The sequence below is a fragment of the Argentina silus genome (assembly GCF_951799395.1).
Source record: "Argentina silus genome assembly, chromosome: Y".
Taxonomy (NCBI): domain Eukaryota; kingdom Metazoa; phylum Chordata; class Actinopteri; order Argentiniformes; family Argentinidae; genus Argentina; species Argentina silus.
In genome coordinates, this window is record NC_139654.1 from 44,825,159 (window position 1) to 44,842,493 (window position 17,335).

A 17,335-nucleotide genomic window follows, 5' to 3' on the forward strand; every position below is an offset into this window, starting at 1 on the left:
AGGCGTTAAGCGCGGCTATCGGAAGGATGGCCCTTATACTGGAGCAGCAGGCCCACCTCCAGCAGGAGCACCAGACCGCGGTGAGGGAGATGGTGACGGCAAGGGCTGAGGACCGTACCCTCCTCCTGGAGCTCGTCAGGGCCCTGATGATGGAGGAGGGGAGCCGGCCCTTTGCCTACGCCCAGCAGCTGCGGGACAGCGCGCGGCGGTGGCTGGACCCAGGGAACAGCTCGTCGGAGGAGGTCGGGGACCGGGTGGTGTTGGAGCAATTCCCCACGGGGCTCCCGGCCCGGACCGCCGCCTGGGTCCAGTACCACCGGCCCCAGGATCTCACGGCCGCCGTTACCTTGGTGGAGGACCATCTCTCCTTCCCGCCGCAGGAGCCCCGATGACCAACGCCCGGTCCGGCGCCCGGAAGGAGCCATGGTGACGGAGGAGGAGAGACCGGCGCCCGCCCCGAGGACGAGATGGCAGGGGTAGGCATGTCGAGAACCAGCCCTGGCCCCACAGGAAGCACCCCGAGCGACAGGGGGGGTGTGTTGGCGATGCGGACGGCCGGGCCATGTACAGGCGGAGTGCCCAGTGAGGGAGGTGGGGCAGGTCGTCCGCATCGGCGACATACCGGGCCCTCCCCCTGGACCAGGAGCGGCGTATCGTGTTCCGGTAAGGATACAACATGATATGCACCAGGCCTTCTTGGATTCGGGCTGCATGCAGTCCATGATCCAGGAGCGCCTGGTTCGACCGGGGGCATTGTTAAAGGCATCGAAGGTGTTGGTGAAGTGTGTGCATGGGGACATTCACGAATATCCTGTGGTCACGATCAAGATTCATTTTGAAGGGAAAAAGCATAGTGTACAGGCGGCGGTTAGCCCGCGCCTCACGCATCCCCTTATTCTGGGTGTAGATTGGGAGGGGTTTCCTCAAGCGGTAAGCAGGGCTACCGGGGTGCGTGCACGACAGAGAGGGAGGTGTGAGGCGGGTAATGTGTTCTGTGCTGAGGCGGCGCCTCGCGACACTGCCGAGGAGCCGGAGCCGGCGGGGGGGTCTCAACCCGAGATTCCCCCGCCGAACTATCCGTTGCTAGGTGACTTCCCCCTCGAGCAGTCTCGTGACGAGACCCTACGATCGGCCTATGACCAAGTGATAGCGATTGATGGTACTTTGGTACGGCCAGACGCAGTACGCGCCCACCCCTATTTCGCGATTATCAGCGACAGGTTGTACCGAGTAAGTCGTGACTCACATAGCCAGGAGGAAGTAACCCAGTTGTTGGTTCCCCGTAGCCGCCGGGAAATGGTCTTCCAGGCGGCTCATTTCAACCCCATGGCGGGCCATTTAGGTTATGATAAGACACTAAACCGTATAATGGCTCGATTTTATTGGCCGGGAATTCGGGCAGAGGTGCGTAGGTGGTGCGCGAATGTCAGTTGGTAAAGCCCCCTTGCGGCCCCTACCATTGGTCAAGAACCCATTCGACCGCATTGCGATGGATATTATCGGGCCATTTGATCGGTGTACACAGGGATATCGATTTGTGTTGGTCTTGATAGATTACGCAACCCAATACCCCGAGGCAATACCGCTGCGCAATATCTCTGCCAGGAGTGTAGCGCAGGCATTGTTTCAAGTAATCTCCCACGTGGGAATCCCGAAAGAGATTCTCACCGATCAGGGCACTAATTTTATGTCACGCACCCTCAAGGAACTGTATGGCTTGTTGAACATCAAGGCGATTCGAACCAGTGTTTACCACCCGGCCACTGATGGCCTTTGTGAGCGGTTCAATCGGACCTTGAAGTCAATGATCCGGAAGTTCGTACACGAAGATAGTCGGAATTGGCATAAATGGCTAGATCCCCTGTTGTTTGCGGTACGGGAAGTCCCCCAAGCTTCCACCGGGTTTTCCCCGTTTGAATTACTCTACGGGCGTAAGCCTCGGGGTGTCCTAGACCTTCTTAAAGAAAATTGGGAGGAAGGGTCTAGCGACAGTAAAAATGAGATTCAATACGTCCTGGACTTGCGCACAAAGCTCCACGCCCTAGGGGTTATCTCACGCGAGCATTTGCTGCAAGCCCAGGAGCGTCAAAAGTGACTGTACGACAGGGGAACTAACCTGCGAGAATTTACAGGTGTGGTCACACGTCGCATGGGGGACGTGGATTACGAGGTAGTACGCTCGGACCGGGGGGATAGCTTGCAGGTGTATCACGTAAATCTCCTAAAAAAATGGAATGACGTGGTCACTGTTGCTCTGGCTACAATAATTCCAGAGAGAGATGAGTTCGGTCCGGAAGTCCCAAAATCAAAAGTTAGCACTCCGGTCGGTATTGATAACCATCTCTCTGCTAGCCAGGCCACGGACATTGCAGATTTGCAAGCTAAGTTCGCGGACGTGTTCTCTCCCTTGCCCGGTCGGACTACGCTTATCGACCACCACATAGAAACGCAGCCGGGTTTAACGGTGCGCACGCGTCCCTATAGGTTGCCGGTACACAAACGAGACATTGTGTGCAGGGAATTGGAAGCCATGCTGGAGCTGGGTGTGGTCGAGGAGTCCCGCAGTGACTGGTGTAGCCCCATCGTGCTTGTCAACAAGCCGGATGGGGCTATACGGTTCTGTGTGGATTATAGACGAGTTAATGCGGTCTCCAAGGTCGATGCCTACTCGATGCCCCGGGTTGACAAGCTCTTGGACCGGCTTGGCACGGCCAAGTATTTCACGACGTTGGATTTCACGAAGGGATACTGGCAGATTCCACTCTCGCCGGTATCCAGGGAGAAAACTGCATTCTCCACTCCGCTCGGGCTATTCCAGTTCACGGTGCTCCCTTTCGGGTTGTTCGGAGCCCCAGCCACTTTTCAGCACCTCATGGACCCTGAGGTCCCTGAGGCAGGCGGGGCTGACGGCCAACCCGAAGAAGTGCTTGATCGGGCGGAGGGAGATCCGGTATCTGGGGTACCACTTGGGTCGGGGGGAGGTGCCGCCACAGATTGAAAAGACTGCGGCCATCGCAGCCACTCCGCGGCCCAAGACAAAGAAGGAGGTGAGGGCCTTCCTGGGGCTGGCTGGCTATTACCGGCAGTTCGTGCCGGGGTTTTCAGAGCTGGCCAGTCCCTTGACGGACCTCACCCGGAAGGGTGCCCCGGATCCGGTCCAATGGTCGGGCCAGTGCCAGGGGTCGTTCGAGGCCCTTAAGGGAGCTCTTTGTGGAGAAACGGTCCTGTATGCGCCTGATTTTAACCTCCCTTTCTCCCTACAGACGGACGCGTCGGATAGAGGCCTGGGAGCAGTGCTGACCCAGCGGGTGGAGGGGGCTGACCGGCCGGTGCTGTACCTGAGCCGCAAACTATCGGAGAGGGAGGGCCGGTACAGCACGGTGGAGAAGGAGTGCCTGGCCATCAAGTGGGCGGTCGGCGCCCTCCGCTACTATCTGCTGGGTCGCGCTTTCACCCTCTACTCCGACCATGCTCCCCTCCAGTGGCTCCACCGGTGGTATCTCGCGTTGCAGCCCTTCAACTTTTCGGTCGTGCACAGACCGGGGGCGCAGATGGTCGTGGCAGACTTCCTCTCCCGTGCAGGGGGGGGGGGGAGTAGGTTGTCAGCCGTCGTGTCCCCGGCCTGTGTCGGGTGGTGGGGGTATGTGGGGGGACATGCAGCGTTCGGCCTGTAGAGGGAGCTACAGGACCGTGGCCAGGGTGACGTCGGCGAGGCTCCGTTGCACACCTGTTGCAAATGAAGCCTCATTGACTAGATGGTTTAAGATGTGTGTGCCTCGGTGTTCGAGGGAGAAGGAGGGCGACTGGAAAGTCGCCGAGTGGCGTTGTGTTACGAACATTGAAATTATTACGAACATTGGAATTATTACTAACATTTTATGAAAATAAACGGGATACTCCCAGAAAACAGTACCTCGACTCCGCCTCTGTGTCACGGACTTGTTACAGTCCCAAACACAACTTGTGCGTTGCCAATGTTTGACAACATCCTGGATTCTCATTGGTTGAGGCTCCTATATTGCCTCTGAGCACGTCTCAAACTGCATGAATAAAGAGGAGCCACGACACGTCAGAATTCAAATCGGAAGTGATTGTGTCTTCCCTCCATGTCATTGAAAGGGCAAAAATGTAATTAAAAAAATAAAGAAAAAAAGGGTTCTAAAAGGATTCTTTGGTTGAATAACTCTTATGGGTTCCATTTGCAGTGCCCTGCATAAGTAATGGGACAAGCATTTTTTCTTCTTTTGCATTATGCAAATGTCCAAATTAAGCACTCATGTTTAGTATTTGGTCCCCAAATTTGTATGCAAAAGTGCAAAAGTCTGTGACCCATTGACCCAACCAGACGCTGGGTATCTTCTCTGGTAATGCTCTGCCAGACCTATATTGTAGCGATTGTTGTTTGTTTTTTTAGGATGTTTTGTCCTCCTCTTCAGCAAATTAAATGCATGTTCTATAGGATTCTATAGGATTCACTTTTTGGCCCTGAATAATTTCCTAGTTGCTATGGCAGTATGTTTTGGGTCATTGTCCTGCTGTATGGTGAAATGCCGTCCAATGAGTTTGGAGCAATTAACTTGTACTTGGACTGACAAGACGTTTCTGAACACTTCCGAATTCATCCTCATCAAAGGAGACGTGAGCCAGTTCCAGTGGAAGCCATACATGCCCAAGGCATAACACCCCCTCCCCCATATTTCACAGATGATGTGGTATGCTGTGAATATTGGGCAGTTCCTTTTTTTCTCCACACTTTCTCCGGTACATGTTTTTCCAGAACTCTGCAGGCTCTTTTAGGTACTTTTTAGCAAACCGTAACCTGGCCAGCCTGTTTTTGTGGCTGAGTAGTGGTTTGCACCTTGCAGTGTAGCCTCTGTAGTTCTGCTGGTGAAGTCTTCTGCGGATGGTAGTCTCTGACTCATTGACGCCTACCTCCTGGAGAGTGTTCCTAATCTATGGGCAGTTTTTTTTTTTTTTTTTTTTTTATTATGGTGAGCATTTTTTGGTTATCCACTGGAAGTCTTCCTTGCCATTTGCGATTTCTTAGCTCACCAGTGCTTTCTTTCCTTTTAATGAAGTTCCAAACTGTTGATGTTGGTAGGTTTAAGGTTTTAATGTTTCATTTTTTTCTGATATTTCAGCATCATAATGGCTTCCCTGACTTTCAATAACATCTCTTTGGTCCTCATGTTGACAAGACACCAATAGCAGACTGCACAAATTATGTGACGGAACACACCTGTCAAGCCAATTGTCCCATCACTTTTGTGTAGCCTAAAATAGCGGGATTATGCATAAAAGTGTTGTAATTTCTGAATGATAAACCAATATGTACACAAATAACATCAAATAAAAGATGAGAATCTCTACGTTCTCATTTCAACTCCAAAAAGAAGAAAAAATGCTTCCCATTACTTTCGCACGGTACTGTATAACCTTCTGTGGAAAAGGGTTCTACATGGAACCCAAAAGGTTTCTTCAAAGGGAGAGTGGAAGAAGAACCCTTTTTGGTTCTAGGTAGCACTTTTTTTCTAAGAGTGCAGGATCTGTGATGGGTCTGTCTGTCTCTATCTACGGTATATTCGCTTGAATGCCACAGCCTATTTGAGTATTGTTGCTGACCATGTGCATCCCTTCATGGCCACAATTGACCCATCTTCTAATGGTTACTTCCAGCATGATAATGCACCATGTCACAAAGCAAAAGTTGTGTTAAACTGGTTTCATGAACATGACAATGAGTTCAGTGTTCTTCAGTGGCCTTCCCAGGATCTGAATCCAATAGAACACCTTTGGGATGTGGTAGAACAGGAGATTCACATCTTGAAAGTGAACCTGAAAAATCTGCAGGAATTGAGTGATGCAATCACGTCATCATGGACCAGAATCTCAAAGGAATGTTTCCAACATCTTGTGGAATCAATGCCACGAAGAATTGAGGCTGTTTTGAGAGCAAATGGAGGCCCTACCCAGTATTAGTATAGTGTTCCTCATAAAGTGCTCTGTGAGTGTATATCTAACTATCTTTGTTTTTGCTGGTCTGTAGGATCTATGATGGCCGTCAGCCCATCCTGTGTATCATGGACACAGCCATGATCAAAACCATCCTCATCAAGGAATGCTACTCCCTTTTCACTAACAGGAGGGTAATATGCTACATTGAAGTGGTTGTATGGGGAAAAAAACATAAGGGCTCCTTAAATAGATAATATCATTGTTATGATAGCATTATTAATATTAGGTTAATCTTGCAGTATATAATAATAATTATTTTTCTAGAATATCTATCTCAACGGGCCTCTGTATGACGCCGTGTTTATCGCTGAGGATGATGCATGGAGACGGATCCGCAGTGTCCTGTCTCCCTCCTTCACCAGTGGGCGGATCAAAGAGGTACAGTCCCATCTCTCCTCTCCTTCTTTCATTCATTCCTTTATACAACACAAATAAATGAATGACTAACAACTCTGACGTGTGTGTGTGTGTGTGTGTGTGTGAGAGTGTGTGTGTGATTTGTACTGTGTATATAGTGTGTATTCATTGTTGTTTGTTGTTGTGTGAAGCAGCAACTTTAATGAATTAATCCAAGACAAATTTTCATCCAGGACAATAAAGTATATTTGATCTTATCTTCGATAAGTTCAGTGGTCAGATGACAGAGTATAGAATAATAGTTCATCTTTGGAGTCACTTATTCTTTGACTATTGTGACGGCCGCCGGGGTGTGCGGGCGCGTCACGGACCCAAACACAGTGTAAGCAGAGAGGTCCACACCAGAATTATAATCAAAGATATTTATTCGGTTAGCGGGGAGAGGGAAATGATAGAGAGGGTGGGGGTGAGAAGGCGTCGTGTCGTGAAGATAGCAGGGGGGTTCGGTACACGGTGGGTGGTCCTCTTACGTTCCAGGTCGGGGCGGCAGCGGGGTAGTAAGACAGGCGAAGGTTGGCAACGTAGCGGGCTGTCCTATGGTCAGGGGTCATACACTGGACAATGGTGACTTGGCTTATTCTCTCTCTCATCAACTGCTCCTTGGTTCACCGTAGCAACTCCTCCCCACTGGGTGCTCCGTGGGCTACTTTTGTACCGTCTCTGCTGCTCCTGCTGATGCCCTTCACCTGTGCCTTGATGGGCAGGAACTCCATGTATGGGCATACGGTGATTATCTCCACAGGTTGCAGCTGTGGCCCCTTGGGGCGCAGGAACTCCATACATGGTCCTGCCAAAGACAACACGGGGCAAGAGAGGGACAGCAGAAACAGCAGAGACAAAGCGAGGCGAGATATATACTCCATTTACCACCGTCCCACACTCGCGCATGGGCTTAGGCACGGGCCGGGCGCCACACTATATACATAATGTATCCTGTATGGATGTATATTCTCAGGCTATATAAACATTAAAATAATTCCTGTTTCAAACATGATGTTAATATATGTTTTGCACATATTAACACACTGCCAATGGTTTGCGCTCTACTCATTTGACAAACACATGGGCCCTGTCAAGAACCAACCTCTAGTTCCTAAATGCTGGACACTTGGAGATCTGAGTGGATTGGATACAGAAGTGTCTAGGGATAGAGCCTAGGAGTTGTTTCTGGACAGGGCTGTGCATTGAATAGGATTGGAGTCACGTATCATGGTATTTCCTGTTCCTGTTTGTAACCGTGGCATTTCCTGTCCGTCCAGCATTCTTCCCCTTCATGGGTCCTGTTATGGCAAACATGGAGGTATCCCTATTCCCTGCCTCGGTCACAGATTTCTTCTACGCTGTCTTTCAGAAGATCAAGTCCAATCGCGTGGCTAGCACCAGGAAGGTATGTAAATATAACTGATCAAATATACGATCTTCAGCCAGTATTGTGTAATACAATTGTAGAGATTTGGTAGCATCTGGTAGTTCTCATGTGATTTTGATCTGACGGAAGCCTGCTTCCAGAGTCGGGTAGATTTCCTGCAGCTGATGATAGACTCGCAGAAAGACAGCAACTCAAAGGGAGAGGAACAGAGTAAAGGTGCCTGCCTTAAACACACACACACACACACACACACACACACACACACACACACACACACATCCACACACACACACACACACACACACACACACACTGTATACTAGCATCTAACACACACACATACAGTACCTGCCTCAAACACCTACACCTACAAACACACCGTGGAAATACTCTACTTCGTCCCTTTCTCACACCTACCACCCCATTTCTCCCATCATCATAGGATTGAGTGACCATGAGATCTTGTCCCAGGCAATGATGTTCATCTTTGCTGGCTATGAGACCACCAGTAGCTCTCTGTCCTTCCTGGCCTACAATCTGGCAACCAACCCTCACATCATGACCAAGCTGCAGGAGGAGATACACACTGTGTTTCCCAACAAGGTAACCCCTCTGCAGACTCCTATATAGTACTATTCATGTGGAACAGGAAATATGATAGTGACAGTATTTTAGAGGGTACTGATGAGTGTGTAACCCCTGTGCATTGCAGACTCCTACAGTATCTATTACTATTGCTTTGGAACAGATGGTTAGATAGGTGACAGTATTTTACAGTGTGCTAATGTGTCTGTAGCATCCCTGTGCAGACTTCTGCCCAGTATTATTCATTTGAAACAGGAAGTAGATAGGTGTTGTTGGAATCTTCAGAATAGTTAAAAGGCTAGTACCTGAGGACCTGAGGGATCTACAGGGTATATACCTTAAAAGCATGTCTGACATGCAGTGGTGTGCATGACCATAGAGTGATTTCTAAACTAATACAATTATCTTAAAATAAATTATAAAACTAACAGGTAATCAGTGCAGAGACTTGTGTGATATGTGCTCTCCATCTGACTCGTGCTGCTGCATTCTGTATCATTTGCCAATAGCTTTCTTTGGTCGACCAGACAGGAGAGTGTTACAGTAATCAAGGCTGCTAGTAATACAAGCATGCATTCGTCTCTCAGTGTCAGCCTGCGAGAGGAAAGGTTGCACCTTTACAGCTGTGTTCTGTAAAGGTCCATGTAATATTCAAGCTTTCTAAAAGCTTCATAACGGTTGTAATGACTATCTTTAATCGGTAGCGATCAGGGAACAAGATCCCTTATAATAAATCCCTTATGAATAAATATTTCATTTACGAACGCTGTTTTGGTTCGGAAAACACGCTTTTTAAAATGCAGTGTCCTACCTGACATTCGGTTTGCATATAAACATGTTGTGAGTGCCAGGGGTGTTCTAGGGGAGTAGACTGACCTTTCTCTGGTGGCTGCCTCTCCCAATCGTGTGCGCATGTAGAAACACAACAGCTAATGTCCAACACTGCAAGTTCATTTCGGGGGGATATATTATTATTAGGGAGGATGTTGTTGTTTGGACAACTTCAGACAGAATTTCTCCACGATGGCAGATTTCCGGCAAACTTACTTACTCTTCTTTAAGTGATACAAATATGTTTTAGTCACATTCTTGATATGGGTTTCAAAATTAAGATCTGAGTCAATGGTAACACCTTGTTTTTTTGCCTGGTGCTTAGTGTTACTGTAAGTAGTGTCTTTAAGTGTGCAGACAGTTTGACCAGGACAAGGACAAAGAGCATTTTGGCATCAGCATTAATTAATTAATTCTAAGGTCATTAAGAACCTAGTTAATAACTTAACAACATAGTGCTATCTCAGTGCTATGATTGGCACAAAAGCCAGATTGGAACATGTCAAAGGTACAGTTGGGAAGAAGGAGATTATTTAACAGTTTGAACACCTTTTTTTCAAGAATTATTATTTTTTTGCTTAAAAAGGGAAGGTTGGAGATTGGCCTAAAATCGCTAAGGACTGAAGAGTCTAAGTTACTTTTCTTCAGGAGGGGTTTCACCATGGTAGTTTTAGGTGCAGATGAACAGACCCCCACTTTGCTGAGCATTTCTGTATGACCACTGCAAAAGAGTTCATAGTGCTTCCATGTGGTGGAAGGTGGGGTAACAAGTCATCAAACACATCTTCAGGTCTTGCCTGAGTGATCCTCCTCACCTAATATTGGTTCTCTTATCTCAGAAGTATGTTGCAAATTCCTCACATTTGTAGGTGGAGAGCAGATCACCAGGTGTCTTGTGGGCGGGATTTATAAGGCTGTCAATCGTTGAAAAGAGCACTGTTTGAGTTGTTATGATTCATTATCAATTTTGAGAAATGATCCCGTCTTGGCGTTTTTTTATTGCCTTATTAAAAGCAGAAAGATGCTCTCGAAGAATATCAAGGTGGACCTGCAGTTTTTGTCAGCTCAGACTTTCTGCAAATTCTTTTAAATTTGGCCACAGCCTTTTTCAGTTTGACTGGTGCTACAGAGTCGATAGTTGCCCTTAGTTTGGTGTTGAAGCTGGTTACTAAATCATTATCACAAGAGGAAGCTGTTGATGGTGTACTATTCATATTCATATTCATCATGAAATTCTCATCTGCTCAGCGACATGGCTAGATAAATAATAGAGCGAAAATATATTTTTTCCCCACTTCTAATAGACTGACATGCATTCATGTTTAGCCAGGTTTCAGATAAAAACATTACAGTGCAGCTTTCGCTCTGAGATAAGATCAATAAAGGTTTTGACAGATAGGGACCTAATATTCAAAAGCACCATGGTAATGTTCTCTGGGCTGTTCGGTGCTGCCCGGCCACAGTTAATGGAATGGATACCAAGTTATTCACATTTGAACCACCTGACAATTTTCTTGTAGTCTGTCGACTGTGATAGGAAATAATAGACTATAGCACATTCAGTATTCCAAGCAGTCAATCCACTAAAAGCAGCCCAGTTTAGTGGCATTTTGACTTCTGATTGATCCTTGTGTACATCTATCATTTACATTGTTCAGTGGAATCTAAATGTATTTTCTTCTAACTATCAAGATAACATTATTTAGCGATTTTTTTGTTTATTCATGTACAACAAAAAAGCAAGTCACTATTACACACGTACATTGAAAGTAATGGCGTTCTGTATGCGGGTGTCATGAAATTAGGCTATGCAGATTAGAATAAGTACAGTACTGTGTTCATTTCCCAAAATAAGAACACAAAAAACTAACAGCTCTTCAGATTTGCAACGAAAAATAGTTAGTTCTGGGTTTCGGCTACGTGAACGACCAATCACTAGTGCTCATGTGAGTGTAATATCCCTGTGCAGGCTCCTATCCAGTACGAGGCTCTGATGCAGATGGACTATCTAGACAGCGTGATCAACGAGTCTCTCAGGTTGTACCCCATCGACTTGAAAGAGTCGCCAAGAAATCTGTTGAGATCAGCGGCATCACCATCCCCAAGGGTATGGTTGTCATGATACCCATCTGGACCTTGCACCGTGACCCCGATGTGTGGGAAGACCCAGAGGAGTTCAAACCAGAGAGGTAATGGGCCACATCTTAACCACAACCACAATATCAATCACAACAGCAACGATAAGAGCAGTGTTCCACAAACAACCATAAAACAAACCTAAATGCGACGACCAAACACAAACAGGTTTCTTCAACCATGTATAACCATCATATTACTGTGATTTAATTGATATGTTCTTTAACCCCTCCTCCTCTGAACTCTCCGAGTGTAGGTTCAGAAAGGAGAACAAGGAGAGCATCGACCCATACACCTACATGCTGTTCGGGTTGGGCCCACGGAACTGTATCCGTGCGATTCGCTCTGGTATTGATGAAACTGGCGATGGTGGAGATTCTACAGAGGTTCAACTTCACCGTCTGCAAAGAGACAGATGTGAGACAAAATAATGATACAATGATTGTAAATATAATTTTGTACCTATGACTTTGTTGCATTTCTATATGTAGCAGAGGTGATTTTGGAATCACACTCGCGTGATGAGGTAGCCCTGCCTGAGACATGTAAACTGAAGTGTCGCCCTCAGACCTTGAGGATGTCCTCTTGGCTTAATAGTAGCGTTTGTGTCTTCCACATGGGAGACCCGGGTTTGAACCCCCATACTACAATTCTGTACTTGCGTACTGCATGAGTATGTACTCCCCATTTAATTTCCCAGATTGCATTTTTCAGTACTAGGCGCCAATCATCCTCAGTATAGGCTACCTACTAAATGATGGAAGTGTGAAATTTAAAAAAAAAAAGCTATTTGTATTTCTGCAAAACTCCCTCGAGACTTCATAGGGCCATTTTAATGTATGTCGACCCAAGAGAGGTTGTCCAGGAGTTTGAGTTTATTTGAATTTATAGTGCAATGCTACCCGAACGTAACAGTGACACTGTATTAGGTAACATTCATAGTGTAACGCTGACATCTGTTTTACTCGTTCCTTCATACTTTAACTGTGTGTCAACTCTCACCAGATCCCCATTGAGATGGACCTACAGAACACTCTGATGCCCATACGGCCCATCAAACTCAAGCTGCTGTCCCGCTGCCAGGAGTCCGACGACAACCAGCTCAAAGCAGACAGCCAGTGATGAGGACCTGCCCTGCTGCAGGTCTCTCAGTTATTATGTTACACATAGATCTAGGATCAGCCCCAACACTGGCTACTTTCAAAAATGGGCTTAAAAAAAAAAGGGCTTCGCTTTTGCCTTAAATTGAAACTAAATTGGCGCTAATAATTGCACTGTGACCCTAAAATGCACTGTGACTTTTATTCTTTTTTTATGTCTTTTATGCGTTTTTATTCTAATTTCTTTTTCATGCTCTTTCCTTTTTATCTATTTTACGTAAAGCACTTTGAATTGCCTCTGTGTATGAAATGTGCTATATAAATAAACTTGCCTTGCCTTGCCTCGCCTCGCCTCTGGGCTCTGCTGCTACTGTATGCTGCTCTCTTTGTATCTGTCTATTAGTGGAGGTCCAGGACTAGTTGTACAGAGACAGTTGTTGTCTGTCGTCTGCAGTGCAGGGATTTGCATGTGACTTGTGTATGTTTTGTACTTGTCTGGTAGTGGGTCTCTATCATCACGCTAAAAACGTGTGTATAATCACAAACTAAATCATAACATGAGAATGAACAACATGCCATCAAAACATGACAATAAATAGGTGTTAGATTAGATTCAACTTTATTGTCATTGTGCAGAGTACAAGTACAAAGATAACGAAATGCAGTTAGCGTCTAACCAGAAGTGCAAAAAAGCAGAAAAGTGCAATGTGAACAATATATACAGGTAGAGCAGTATAAGCAATATATGAGCAGTATAAGTAGTGCAGTATAAGCAGTATATGAGCAGTATAAGTAGTGCAGTATAAGCAGTATAAGCAATATATGAGCAGTATAAGTAGTGCAGTATAAGCAGTATATGAGCAGTATAAGCAGTATATGAGCAGTATAAGTAGTGCAGTATAAGCAATATATGTATTAACAGTAACATTATAAGCAGAATAAATATAGAATGCAGTATGAACAGTATAAGCAGTATATGAGCTGTATAAGTAGTGCAGTTACCAATGTATTGGGTCTATCTATGGGTATCGTAGTGCAGCAGTAGTCAAAATGTACCTGCATTTTATCGGTTGAAGTGCCATCTCATCTGTCATAAGATTTGACTTGTAAAACTGAAAAGTAGGATACAACTAATAGCCTAAATGTATAAACACAGACCACAACCAAAAAACAACATGGGAAAATCGTTTACGCATCCTCTGCAGCAGGAACAGTGCAGAGAAAAAGTATGTACAGTAAACCCCATAACTGAATACACTTCATACGCTTCAGCGCGACACAGAACGCCTATACTGCAACAAAGTAAAAAGATGAGACAGACACGTGTCTTCAATAACTTGCATGTTTAATCAAAATACAAGCATTCGGCACATCGTTAACTTGTAGGAAAGTTTAATCAGGTTTTATCAATTGTATTATTTTAAATGTGAAATAAATAGCATCAGTGCAGAGGCTATAACACACTACAAAAGTCACATTAAATCACGGAAAGTAGGCTAGGCTAATTAACGGAACTATATGATTATACAGCCCGAGCCCAGTCCAGGGTTCTGAAAGCGACAAGTAACAAGTGTGCCCATCAACGGTCTAGATATTAGGCCTATACGTAACATTTAGTCCTCCACTTTATATCACAGCCAGTATAACGTTTAAAATGACTACAAAACAAAAGCAATATAGTCTACAGTGAACGGCGCATTGTCCATTTGTCATACATGTCCAAACAGACCCGCTCACTTGAATAGGAAAGTAGCGCGGCGGTTCGTTGCTTCAGCAAAACTCTCGATGACTTTACTGTTGAAATCCATCTGTCCCTGGATCAATGCATTTTCAATGGAAATCATGTCACGGCCGTTCAGTCGCTGGTGTCTGTTCTGTTCTGACAGATGTATAATGTCTTTGAATCCAGCCGATGCCCAAATAGTCTCCACCAAAAATCATACATGGGAAACAGAACAGCGCATGTTTCGAGGTGGTAGCGGTTAGCCATCTCTTTTTGTCAAACCATTCCTGTTGGCCCTAAACGTTTTATCTCCAACTTCTCTTCCAAAGGCAATGTACTAAACCGCATGGTCAACAAATAATCTACACGATTCATTGTGAAAACTTTAGCTAGCTAGCATTAGCGATAGACGTACAGTAGATGAACTGAATTGCTTTGTGATTATTTCCTGTCATGTCAGACCACGTTAACGACATTAGCGTTTAATAGTTTTTCGCCACCTGTTGCTAGGCAGAATTCATACCCAATATAATTTGCGTGAGGTTTTCCCTGCTTACGCCAAACACGCTCACGTTGTTCCCCTCGCAACGATGGGGCAAGAGTGCTCCGCTGCCCCACAGCAGAAAGACGGGACAGGGAGCGCAGTCCGCACACACTAGTAATTACTAGTAATTAGTAATTACTCCAAAAACAGCACTATACGGATTATGATTCAAGTTTTATATATTTATACACACCAATTTCACCATTTAATCTATTTTGTATTAAATATAAAATACTTATTATTATTACTAATAAAAAATATGACTAATAATTGTTTCGTATTTGTAATGTACTTTATGAGACTTTATGTTTGTAATGTACTTTATAAAGAAAAAAAACCTGTATATCCCCAAATTTGATTCTATGCAATATGTTTTTTCAAATGTTGTATTTGTCTTGTAGGCTACTTTTGTGTAAGCCGTATATTGTGGGTAAAATGCACTATAAATTCAAATGAACTTAAACTTAAATGTGTATTGCAGTGGAATCCTAACTCGAGATCCGCGTGTAAATCGAATCAATTTCCCATTGACATGAATGCAAGATTTACGCGCGCGGATTTGGAGTTAGGATTCCACCCAAAATGCGTTGCTATTGGTATCATTATGACGTTGATATGTACACAGAATTGAGAATGTTCTGCAATAATACACAAAGTTCTTGAACTTTTAGTTCAGTGGCATAACGAGCTAAGACGCAACCTGAACCTGTGCAATCAGTATTACCAGAGTGAGATATAAAGAGATCATAACCGGAAGATTCGGCGCTTATACACAGCCTACTGACTGAGGTAGGCTAATGTAGGCCAGAGATGTAGTATAGTTGACATATAGTATAGTTTTATAACACTTGTATTTGTAAATACTTGAGACGGCATAGGCCGACTACCTTTACAGCATTTGGACAAGGGACGCGTAAAAATGTCACTGAGAGATATCTGTCACTAGGAGATGATATTCCCATTAAGTCGAATTCAGCGTTGGATATTTCTATATGCCTAAAAACTCACATCTTTAGAAAGGCCTTCCTTTAGGTCCTGTCCTCTTGTTGTTGTTAGTGTTTTGTTAGTGTTTTTGTTTGTGTGTCTATTGCACTCAACTGCACAGGCTTTGAAATTGTCGGCTACAAATGAAAAACACATTCCAAATCAAATATATTTGTTATTATTATTAGAGACCTAAATGCATGAATTGAATTAGGGCTATTTTAATTTTGCGGAGGTCTTCTGCTTGTTAGCCTATAGGCTCCTACCTGTACCAGGCGGATTCCAGTTAATGAAATGTGCCCATTATATGGCCACTGATATTTGACCTGTTGGCCACAATTGTAGGCTATATTTCAAGGCGTGTCAACAAACATAGCCAGCCAACCCACACTGGAAGCTTTTGCTGACTCTAACATAGGCCTCTGACAGGACCAAGTCACTTCGAACCATTGCATCGAACGCTGATAAGAGATGTTAGGCAGTGAATTACCATGATAGTCATTCCAAACCCATTATGACGCCAGCCGAACGCACATTATAGATAATAACATTTCTTTGCTGCCAATCGGTGTACTGGTATTTGTTGACTGATTCAGAAGGGCAAACTCAAAGATTGTTATCCCTTTCTCATTTGGGGAATCTTTCTGACATTCCTGTTGCATTATAGTATGGGTGTGTGGAGATTATTTCAATCATTTTTGTTTGTGTTCTATCTACTGTAGGTGCATAAAAACAATGGAGGTGAAAATATATATGAGTATTGAGGATATCAGGAAGGAGCATGAGAGGATTAAGACAGAGAAGGCAGAGTTTGAGAAAAAGATAGAGGAATATGAGAAACAAAAGAGAAGGGACCAAAAAGTTAGGCAGAGGGAGGAGGAGATCCTGGCCAGAAAGGCAGAAAGACTGCAGGAGGACAGGAATGAGTTCAATAGGGAGAGGGAGGAGATGGACAGTGGGATCAAGATCCTCATGATGGAGATTGAGAAAGAGAAGGAGTCCTCAAAGGAGATACTTAGAAAGGCTGAGAAGGCAGAGGCAGAGTTAAATATGATGAGGAAGGAGAGCGTGAAAATCCAAAGAGACGGACAGAAGGTGGAGCAAGAAATGCTCAGGATGTGGAAGGAGAAGGAGACATTTCTCAAGGCCAAGAAACAGATGGAGAAAGAGATGGAGAAAAATATGGTGGCAGTCAAGAGGAGAGAGGCCCTGGTGATGGAGGCCGAAGAAAGACTTAAACTGAGCAAGGAAAAAGAGAAGGAAGAGCAGGAGAAGGAGACCTCAAAGGAGATGCTTAGAAAGACAGAGAAGGTCGGAGCAGAGTTGCAAATGATAAAGAAGGAGTGGATGAAAATCAAAAGAGACGGGCAGAAGGTGGAGCAAGAAATGCTTGGGATGTGGAAGGAGAAGGAGACATTTCTCAAGGCCAAGAAACAGATGGAAAAAGAAATGGAGGCAGTCAAGAGGAGAGAGGCCCTGGTGATGGTGGCTGAAGAAAGAGCGAAACAGAGTCTGGAAAAAGAGAAGCTAGAACAGGAGAGGGAGACATTGAAGAAGGTGAGCATGGTGACGATTAGAGAGATGGTAGAGAACCTATAGACTAAGTAGATGAAGGTGATTGTTGCTAGTTT

The 17,335-nt window shown here is 45.1% G+C and overlaps 1 pseudogene across 1 annotated transcript in view; it reads left to right on the top strand.

The window, feature by feature from the left end:
* The window catches only part of LOC310824145 (cytochrome P450 3A27-like), an 88,263-nt pseudogene extending 75,788 nt beyond the window's left edge, over positions 1-12,475 (top strand). Inside the window, exon 11 of the transcript in view lies at positions 12,359-12,475. The product of the transcript in view is annotated as a cytochrome P450 3A27-like (transcript). The remainder of the gene's footprint in view (positions 1-12,358) is intronic.
* Positions 12,476-17,335: the final 4,860 nt, after the last annotated feature.